We start from the raw sequence: 10,060 nt of genomic DNA, 5'->3' as shown, positions 1-10,060 counted from the left end.
GAAAAAAATCTGTTGCATTTACTCCAGGAAGTCTTCCTTCATGCTGGGTCTCTTCTGGAAAGCTTGCTGCAATTACATAAGCCATTGGTGTGCCTGCTGCCTGTTGTTAGGGAGCAGCTTCCTTGGGTTTCGAAAGGGAAAGGGTGCCACCCAGCTGCCACTTTGATCCTTAACAAATCCCTTGTACAAGGCTATGATAACTGGGCAAAGGCTGAGAGTGGACAGAGATGGGAAAAATGAGCAGGCATAAAGGGAAGAAAGAGAGCAGTTAGGGGGTGGGCGACCTCAGAATAGGAGGGATAAGGGAAACGTAGGGTGCAAATGGGTGAAGTGTCCCTTTAATATTTATCCTGAATATCATCCAGAGGAGGGTAAAAGGATTTGTCAAATGGTCAATTGAGGGAGCTAACTAATTGTCTTTTTCAGTCCTTTGGAAGACTGTTGCACGAAGGAGGTCCTCTTTCTGCTCCAGAGAACGAGGCCAGGGTAGAGAGTTGTTCGGCTGAAAGGTCTGACTGAAATCCTCCTTAATTTTGACAAGGTTCTCACAAGGGCGCATATAACTGGGGCGGCCATTGTCCATATTACATGTTTTAAATGTCCCTCCCAAGCAGGCGAGACGTTACTCTGATCATCTAAGATCATGTACATCCTTTTACCCTCCTCTGGACAATCTTCAGGATAAATATTAAAGGGACACTTCACCCATTTGCATTAAACTTTGTATCTTTAGAAACCCAGTCATATGTTTGAATGGTCATGGTTTATTTCCTTATTTTCCCCTGCTATGGGACAAAATAAGGATTTAAGTGTTTTACTTCCTGCTTATTATTACGTGAAAATCGTCATTTTGCATCATCATAAGCAGGAAGTCACAGTTCATTGAAAAGTGTAGAGACTACAAACATTAGCTCCTCTTTATTCCAGGGTGTGGGACCCACTCACCCTACAGGCCTATTACAGATCAGAGGGTGGGACTTCACTTGCAGATACTGAAATCAATATCAGCCATCTTGTTTGGAAGCTAAGCTAACAAGCGCTGTGGAGATAGGAAGTTATGACAATGACGGAAGAAACTAAACATGATATGGAAGAAGAGGATTTTGAAGTTCTGCTGCTCGAATCCTATGGAACAAGAGGCGGCTGCCTGCCTTGGTCGAGGAGCCCGGATTGGCTGGAGCTGGGCAGACTGCAGGTGCCTGTGCTCTTGCTGTGTGCTGTGGACACAGATAGAGTCTGTCTGCTGCAGAATTTCAACAATGGCAATTTCTCCTGGACGAAATCTCTGAATCAGACGAGCACACAGACATTTGTGTTGTGATGTGAATCATCTTAGTTTCGCCTGACTGAACATCCAGGTATCATGCAGTAATTCACCATATAGAAAGAAATAAAAACGTGGAGTAATTCACTAATAAGTTTGCCAATGTAGAAACTGAGACATGACTTTATGATTGATGATGTGGAAGTGTTATGGTTACAGGTACATATTCCATATTTAAAACCTATTATTCTTGGCTGTTGTTATAGGCCTCCTAGTGCAAGGATAGAGTATATAAATGGTTTATGCAATATGGTAGATAAGGTGACTGAGGAAAAAAGAGAGCTATACTGGTTGGGTGATCTAAATATTGATTGGCTGTCTGATATTTGTCCTTTGAAGAACAAGCTTAAAACCATGACAGACACATGTGGTTTATCTCAATTAATGGATCAACCAACAAGAATTTCTAGAAACAACACAGGATTTGTAACATCAAAATGTATTGATCATATTTACGCTAATAATCCCAATATGTGCTCAACACAAGATCTTATAGGGCATTTAATGAAGAGAGTTTTCTAAATGAATTGGATAATATTAAATGGAATTTGATAAGTAACATTGATGATGTTGATGCATCCCTTAATTTATTTATGGATTGTTTTATGAGAGTTGTTAACAATCATGCCCCATTGAAGAAATTTACAGTTAAAGCCAAAAGTGCTCCTTGGGTTGATAGTGAGTTAAGGACCTTAATGGCTCAAAGGGAAGAGGCTAAAAAGGTTGCGGTTCTTTCTGACTCTCCTAAGGACAGAAAATTGTATTGCATTTTAAGGAATCAAGTGACCAAGATGAATAGAGTGAAAAAGAAAGAATATTTTAAGAAGAGAATAGTCGATAGTGGTACAGATAGTAAGAGAATGTGGAATGTACTCAATGAAATCATGGGGGAAAATCTACTTGTACTTCTTTTGTTGAATTGACAAAATTTAAAACTTGAGTTTATTTGACTAAGCCAATACAGATTGTGTAAAAAGGGCCACGAAATCGATCCAAATAGCGGGGTTCGATTCGTGGTGAAGGTCTCAAGCGCGTTCCGTCTTTTCCAAGCAAAGTGTTTAATTAAATGCAATACATTTAATCTTATGTATTAACTCGTTTCATCTGACTCCATAAAATGAAAAGGGTTTATCAATGATATCTGTGCATCATTTAGTAGTTAATACTTGACTATTCCTTTTAACTCTAATGAAAATAAAGTCAAAGTCCGTTAGAATAGCCAAATATAACAATTTATTACGTCAGGTAAATGTATTAGAATTCCACAAGATAATCAGAGCAAACCATTAAATGTTTCAAAGATCAAAAAACTTTACCCAACATATTACATGAGCTGAGCCTAGACACAACATCACGGCCGGTCTGAATACAGAAAGCAGCCCTGAACTCTTGTGCATTTTCCTTAAATAGAGCCAAACCTTACCTGATCTAATCATCAAATTTACCTGATCCAATCACCAAACTACAATGGACCAAATCCCCCCACCATGCTTACTGGGGGAAGGAGAGTTTGCATTCAGACAAAAGGTAGAAGGTGATTAACTCAAAGACACACCCTTTTGTGTGCAAGATATTTCTATATTCTTAAAAACCTTATTACCTTTTCTTTAACTTCTTTGGAAATGAGACATTATTACCAGTCACCCTGAGACTTTCAAAATGATATCAAACACTTCACAAATATTATCACATTCACATTAAAACCATCTTGTGTGAGTTTCATCTGCAAGAGTGTGTGTGTGTGTGTGTGTTTGTTGTTCAAGCAAGGTCTTCTTGTCTTCAGAAGACACTGGTCACTGATTACATCAACCAGTTCCAGTTTTCCAGTCTTACAGATTCCCTCCTTGACCCCCATGGGTCAGTTTCAGACACTTAGGGGTCACAGACACAGTAAGACGTTTGTTGTAATCCTAGGTGTAATTCAACAATTGTATCTTTGCAACGTTGTATCTGTAGAAGCTCAGAGGGCTTTGTTCACCAGCAGAACACCTGTTCTCATCAGGCATAAGTAGCATGAGTCCAGCAGGTGGATGAGGCGTTCAGGCTTTCTTCTGGTGATGTGAGCAAAGTTCATAGAGTCAATCTGGACTTTCAGTTGGCGTGTCGTTCCTTCAAGAAGACACTCACGTTTTCCTGGAACCTTCCCCATAACGATAATCTGTCCCTTCCCTTACAAAAAATTACTGCAGTTTTTTTTAGAAGTAATACTGCATGTAGAAAATGCAGTTTTTTGGACACGAAAAAACTGCATTATTGCAGTATACAGTAGTTGGAGTACAACTGCAGTAGAACTGCAACATAACTGCGGTAGTATTACAATAATACTGCAATATAACTGCGGTAGTATTACAATAATACTGCAATATAACTGTGGTAATACTGCAATATAACTGCAGTAGTACTCCAATAATATTGCAATATAACTGCAGTAGTACTACAATAATATTGCAATATAACTGTGGTAGTACTCCAATAATATTGCAATATAACTGCAGTAATACTGCAATATAACTGCAGAAGTACTCCAATAATATTGCAATATAACTGCAGTAGTACTACAATAATATTGCAATATAACTGCAGTAGTACTCCAATAATATTGCAATATAACTGCAGTAGTACTCCAATAATATTGCAATATAACTGCGGTAATACTGCAATATAACTGCAGTAGTACTACAATAATACTGCAATATAACTGCAGTAGTACTGCAATAATACTGCAATATAACTGCAGTAGTACTGCAATAATACTGCAATATAACTGCGGTAATACTGCAATATAACTGCAGTAGTACTACAATAATACTGCAATATAACTGCAGTAGTACTCCAATAATATTGCAATATAACTGCGGTAATACTGCAATATAACTGCAGTAGTACTACAATAATACTGCAATATAACTGCAGTAGTACTGCAATAATACTGCAATATAACTGCAGTAGTACTCCAATAATATTGCAATATAACTGCGGTAATACTGCAATATAACTGCAGTAGTACTACAATAATACTGCAATATAACTGCGGTAGATCTGCAATATAAGTGCAGTAGTACTACAATATAACTGCGGTAGTACTGCAATAATACTGCAATATAGCTGCGGTAGCACTGCAATACATAATTCGACTAAAGTACAATACTACTGAAATGCAATAGAAATAAAATGCTGTACAATACCATTGGAATACAACCAGAATATCCCAAATAAGTTCACACATCTGCAATAATGAATTAAGGAACAAAACAGTGAATGTCTCAAACGGCAATGCAACAAATAACGTGATTTTTCTTTTTATTTTATTTCAAATAACAGGCTGAGAGTTAGACAATGTATTTAAAGTGTTTATTTACAAATCATGCAAACATCTTCCCCCACATTATTCAGAGAAGTTGTGTTTTTTGAAGAGCTTATTCTTATTCCACTTCGTTCTTTTCACTGCCTTCATCTCAGATGTGGAAACACAATTTTGGAAGTAGTCTGTAATAAACAAACAAAAATAATCAGAGACAATCTTTTCAGTTACTCTTCACCACAGGCATATATTATGCTTAAAATGAATCTGCAAGTTAATGCAGGAACACGCCACTGTTTTTTGAAATAGGAGTTATTCAATGGAATTAATATTGTGCCATAATTAAACAAACAAATCCAGCATTTGCAAACAAACTCAATCTGCTTTGTAAAGGAAAATTCGACTCATAAACAAAGCAAGCAATGCGCAAGTGAAAAGGTCAATTTGAGCGAAAATGCAGTGTGAGACACTTAGGTAGGGATGCAAATTATTGGATTTTGGCCGATATTCGATATGCCGATATTTGCAAACTCATTTTGGCTGAAACCGATATTTATACACATTTCCCCCCATATAATATATAAAAAAAAATACACGCATGGCCCGTGTACTTTTTCGTTCATTCATTATTCTATTTCGGAATGAAAGATGACATTTAAAAAAGGGTGCAACTTGGTTTTTTGTTTAAAAGAAAAAATCAGAAATGGCTGTATTTTGTTTTCCAAATGTATTGTCATCAAACAATAGTATTAGAAAATTGGACGACATTTCCGATCGTTTTTTAATCTGTAATATTTATTTGTACGTTTATTGTATTAAAAATGACTCGTAGCCGAAAAGTGATGGTCCGCCGAAGATTGATGGCCGGCCGCGGGAGCGTGCGCCGCGTGTTACAGGTGTATCGCCCATTCACTTTACGAATGCAGTTGCTTTTATGTGGATCAAGCAGACATAACGTGCAAATAAACATCACTCACCCAGTACAACCATTATTACAACCAACCTTCAGTGATTGAAGCCTCTATTTGAAGAGTTCAGATGCAAAAGCCTCTAAATGCCATTTGAAATTTTCTTCTAAAATGACCATTTTTATCAAGCTTGTATATTTAAGTTCAGTAATTTCACTTAAATGACAATTAATAGGTAATCTTCATTGCCATTTAAGTGAAATTTCTGAACTTAAATATACAAGCTTGATAAAAATGATCATTTTAGAAGAAAATTTCAAATGGCACTTAGAGGCTTTTGCATCTGAACTCTTCACTTATTGATTGAAAGGTTATTTCTGCCCTGAAATGTGTTGCTTATATTAATGAGGTTAAATCTGACTGATTATTACTCACCCAGTACTTTTGACCTATTAAAATACCTGTAAAGGGCCAATACAACCATTATAATGCAGTATTTTACCTGCCAAAAAGTGATCACTTGGGGCCAATCCCAATTCTACCCCTTACCCCTTTCCTTTCCCCTAGCCCTACCCCTTCGCCTTCCCCTTGACCCTTCAAACAGAGTGGCAATGCGTAGGGGTGAAAATATTCCCCTAAGAAATGGGACACCACTACGCCTCCGTTAAACGTCATTATAAGTCGTCGCTAGCGCCTACGTCACAGGATATGCGCCGATGTTTATCACAACTTCCAAGATCCCGTCGACAGCTGCAGTTATCTGTCGCGTGGGTTACAGCTATTTTCTTGCATCTTGTGAAGTTGGCAGGAAACAACGGAGACGACGAAAATATGTTGCGGGACTATCGTTAGCAAACTACAGTAATTTTAGCGATTTTTTTTTTTACAAACGTTTCTGTGAAGAAACTGACCGTAAATATGAACACAATATTGAATGTAACATAAAGCAAATCATTATTTGTCGTTATAATACTTATTAAAGCCACAAATACTTAAATTTATGGGTCTCCTTTGTCGCTTGGGCAGCCAGGCTGGGTTAGCAGTGACACTTCTCATACCCCTTCGTTTGAAGTGTGCTCCCGAAAAATCTTCGTTTGAAGGGCTATCTGGCCCTTCACCCTAGCCCTCCCCCTCCAACCAAAAGAGAATTGGGACAGCCCTACCCCTTCACGTGGACGCGCAAAACGGAGGGGAAGGGGAAAGTGAAGGGGTAAGGGGTAGAATTGGGATTGGCCCTTGATTTAAAAAAACAACACATTTCAGAGCTAGATGGACTCTAATTTGACAAACGAACAAATTGAATGGTCTGAAAGTTAACTGGAGATGTTTTATTATTTTGTATTGGTACATCCTTGCCGCGAAGATGTTTTAAAAAGTGTTGGGGAGAATATTGAACATGGCAAAAGAGTGGTGACATGTGTTAATGTGAACGCCCCCATCAGCGCTCCGCTGGCGGAGGGTGGAAAATTGGCACAATACCGGCTCTGAGTCATTTGAAATTATGACTATTTTTGATCTAAAAAACATACTAACATAAGGGCAACCCAGGAAACATTATAAAATAATAATAAAAAAAAATGTCAGGGGACCTTTAAAACTGCTCTAATGAGGACACTCGCCAAAACTGACATTTTGGCACATATTGTGTGTGTGTTATGTGTGAACAGGTGTTTACTGTATCTTACTGTATCTATAATGAACCTTTTTGAGGTTTTCTTTAGCAAAATGTTATTCTATATCTAGACATATCCATATTAGATTTAATCTTATTGAATTACATCCTATTTATGTTAATTTATGGTTTATTGTTCAGCATTAATAATGAGTTTGAACACTCCAGATAAAAAGTTAAATTACTCACCCTCATGTCATTCCAACCCCGCAAGACACGGGGAACACAACTGAAGATCTTTTTGATGAAATCTTTCTGTCACTCCATTGACAGTCTACACAATTTGCCCAATAACATGTATTTCTGAAAAAAAGCAGAGACACACAATTTTTAAAGTCTGTGAGTGCATATTTGTTTCACCCCAGCCATCGTCTTCTGTTTTTAGTTGTTACCAGTACATTTTCCTGGAAATAGCAATCACACAAAAAAAGTAAGTTAGCCTACTTAAAAAAAAAAAAAAATTCCTTTCTGCACACAATGTCAAACTACTGAACATATTTGCTTGTATTTTCCAGTAAGTTAGTGTCTGATATTTCTAATATTCCTGATATTAAATTTAAACAAGTAAAGTCACCGTGTATAGCACTTCATACAATACAGATAGTTTAAAAAAAAAAATGCGTTAATAGTGATAGACAATTTTCTGCAAAGGGCAAACATAAGTTACACAATCTGCTGTGACGCAGTTAACACTAACGTTAAACAGTGTAACGTTAAACCGGAGAATGGTAAAACTAACATTACATAATAAAAGCGGCGTTTCCTCTTATTTTCCCACCGGGCTGAACAACATATACGTAAAGTCTTTTTTACACCAATCTAAAATAAAAAAAGAGAAATATGAGGACATTATATGTTATAATTTACTCACCTCTAAGCTGAATGACTTGACAAAGCCTCGCGCAATGAACTTCTTTTCTTCCAGAAAACGCTTCTCTTCCATTCCACTTGTTAAAATGACCGTCGTCACCACGAGTAATGCTGTCATGTCTTTGTGTTTTAATTGTGATAGTTCATAAATATGAACCTATATGAACGATAATTTCAGTGAGGAAATCAACCAAACCATATTTTATGGAGCAGACACTACGCGGAAAGACGCTGACTGACAGTAATGAGCATCAGCTGCTCTCGAGACTCGTTGTCAGGACAACGCCCGCGGCGCGTGCGCGCGAAGGAAGCTCTGGTCACATGGGCTATGTCTCGCACAAAACAGCAGAACTGCAGTGCAGTTTAATATTGGTAGGCCAAGACTTCAGATGCAAAAAACAAAAACTTCATCTGTCTTTTTTTCTCCTTTATTTAGGTTCAGTAATTTCACTTTTTAATGGCAAAACTGATATCATTGCCTGAGAGCCCAATAAAAACAAAAAGATTAAAAAAAATTGATTAGTTTTCTCTATCAAAAAAAGTCTATCACTTTTTAAAGTGTATCACTGAACTGAAGTTATTGCTACTACTTCATTATACTGCAAATCTACAGTTGTACTGCAGTTTTACTTCACTATTCTGAAGTTGTACTTTTTGTACTGCTGTTTTACTGCAGTTGCATTATATCTATACTGCAGTTATACTTCGTTAATACGGCAAATCTACAGTTGTACTGCAGTCACATTGTATCTATACTGCAGTTTTACTTTATTAATACTGCAAATCTACAGTTGTACTGCAGTCACATTGTATCTATACTTCAGTTATACTTTGTTAATACTACAAATCTACAGTTGTACTGCAGTCACATTATATCTATACTGCAGTTATACTTCGTTAATACGGCAAATCTACAGTTGTACTGCAGTCAATTTATATCTATACTGCAGTTATACTTTGTTAATACGGCAAATCTACAGTTGTACTGCAGTCACATTGTATCTATACTGCAGTTATACTTTGTTAATACTGCAAATCTACAGTTGTACTGCAGTTTTACTTCACTATTCTGAAGTTCTACTTTTTGTACTGCTGTTTTACTGCAGTTGCACTTCAATGTACTACAGTCACATTGTATCTATACTGCAGTTATACTTCGTTAATACTGCAATTCTACAGTTGTACTTCATTGTACTGCAGTTATACTGCTTTGAACTGCAGTTTTACTGCAGTTGTACTTCATTGTACTGCAATTATTTTTCGTAAGGGTTCTTGACCAATCCTGTCACCTTCAGCGGTACGGTTGTCTGGACAGACCTCAGTGGGTGAATGGGCTCTCTGTGAGGCATCTGAAAAGCATCTTAAATGTCCACTTCACAATTGAAACACATATGAACTTGAACTCATGAAGAAATGCATAAAAACGCAACAAAACAAAATAATGTCATGTTCAATGTAAACACCATGTTCTTTTCAGCAAGTGTGCTCATATTTTTCTCAGAGTATTGAATGGTAAGGATGTCTCATATTAAATATCCAATTCTTAAATATATTTTTTTGGTCTGAATTCTAAAAAGGAAATGCAGCAAGAGGTCAGTGTACTCAAAACAATCAAATAGTTCCCTATCGAGGGAACTCAAACTGCGTCCAAGTGACACTTTGGGGGGAACGCCCCTCAGCGTAGCGTCTCTGAAGCATGAATGAAACTAAGCCAATCTCCGATTGGATCAACGTGATGACGTGATGTGTGACGACACATAGGCGGAAGCATATATAAGGAACCGGCACACACAACATTTCAGCTTTCTGTTCTTCAGCTAAGCGCTCTCTGTGACTGTCAGTCTTATTTATTGTTTGTCTGTCTAAGCAAGTATATCTCCCTAAAATCTGATAATGGCGAGTGTGAATTTCAGGCGGTGTGTGCACCCTTGCCCTCGCTACATCACGGGCGGGGACACACACCAACTGTGTACACATTGTCTGGG

The 10,060-nt window shown here is 37.4% G+C and overlaps 1 long non-coding RNA gene across 1 annotated transcript; it reads right to left on the bottom strand.

Annotated features, from left to right (window-relative positions):
* Window positions 1–4,615: 4,615 nt before the first annotated feature.
* LOC120495516 (uncharacterized) lies at window positions 4,616–8,083 on the bottom strand. Its single transcript, XR_005626067.2, has 2 exons — window positions 7,395–8,083; window positions 4,616–4,810 (listed from the first exon to the last, which is right to left on the bottom strand). It is a non-coding gene; the product is annotated as an uncharacterized LOC120495516 (long non-coding RNA).
* Between the last annotated feature and the right edge of the window lie 1,977 nt (window positions 8,084–10,060).

The sequence above is a fragment of the Pimephales promelas genome, chromosome 17 (assembly GCF_988280905.1).
Source record: "Pimephales promelas chromosome 17, fPimPro1.hap1.1, whole genome shotgun sequence".
In the NCBI taxonomy this organism is placed as follows: Eukaryota; Metazoa; Chordata; class Actinopteri; order Cypriniformes; family Leuciscidae; genus Pimephales; species Pimephales promelas.
The sequence above is the reverse complement of the archived record's forward strand: the minus strand, read 5'-3'. Positions and strand labels throughout refer to the sequence as shown.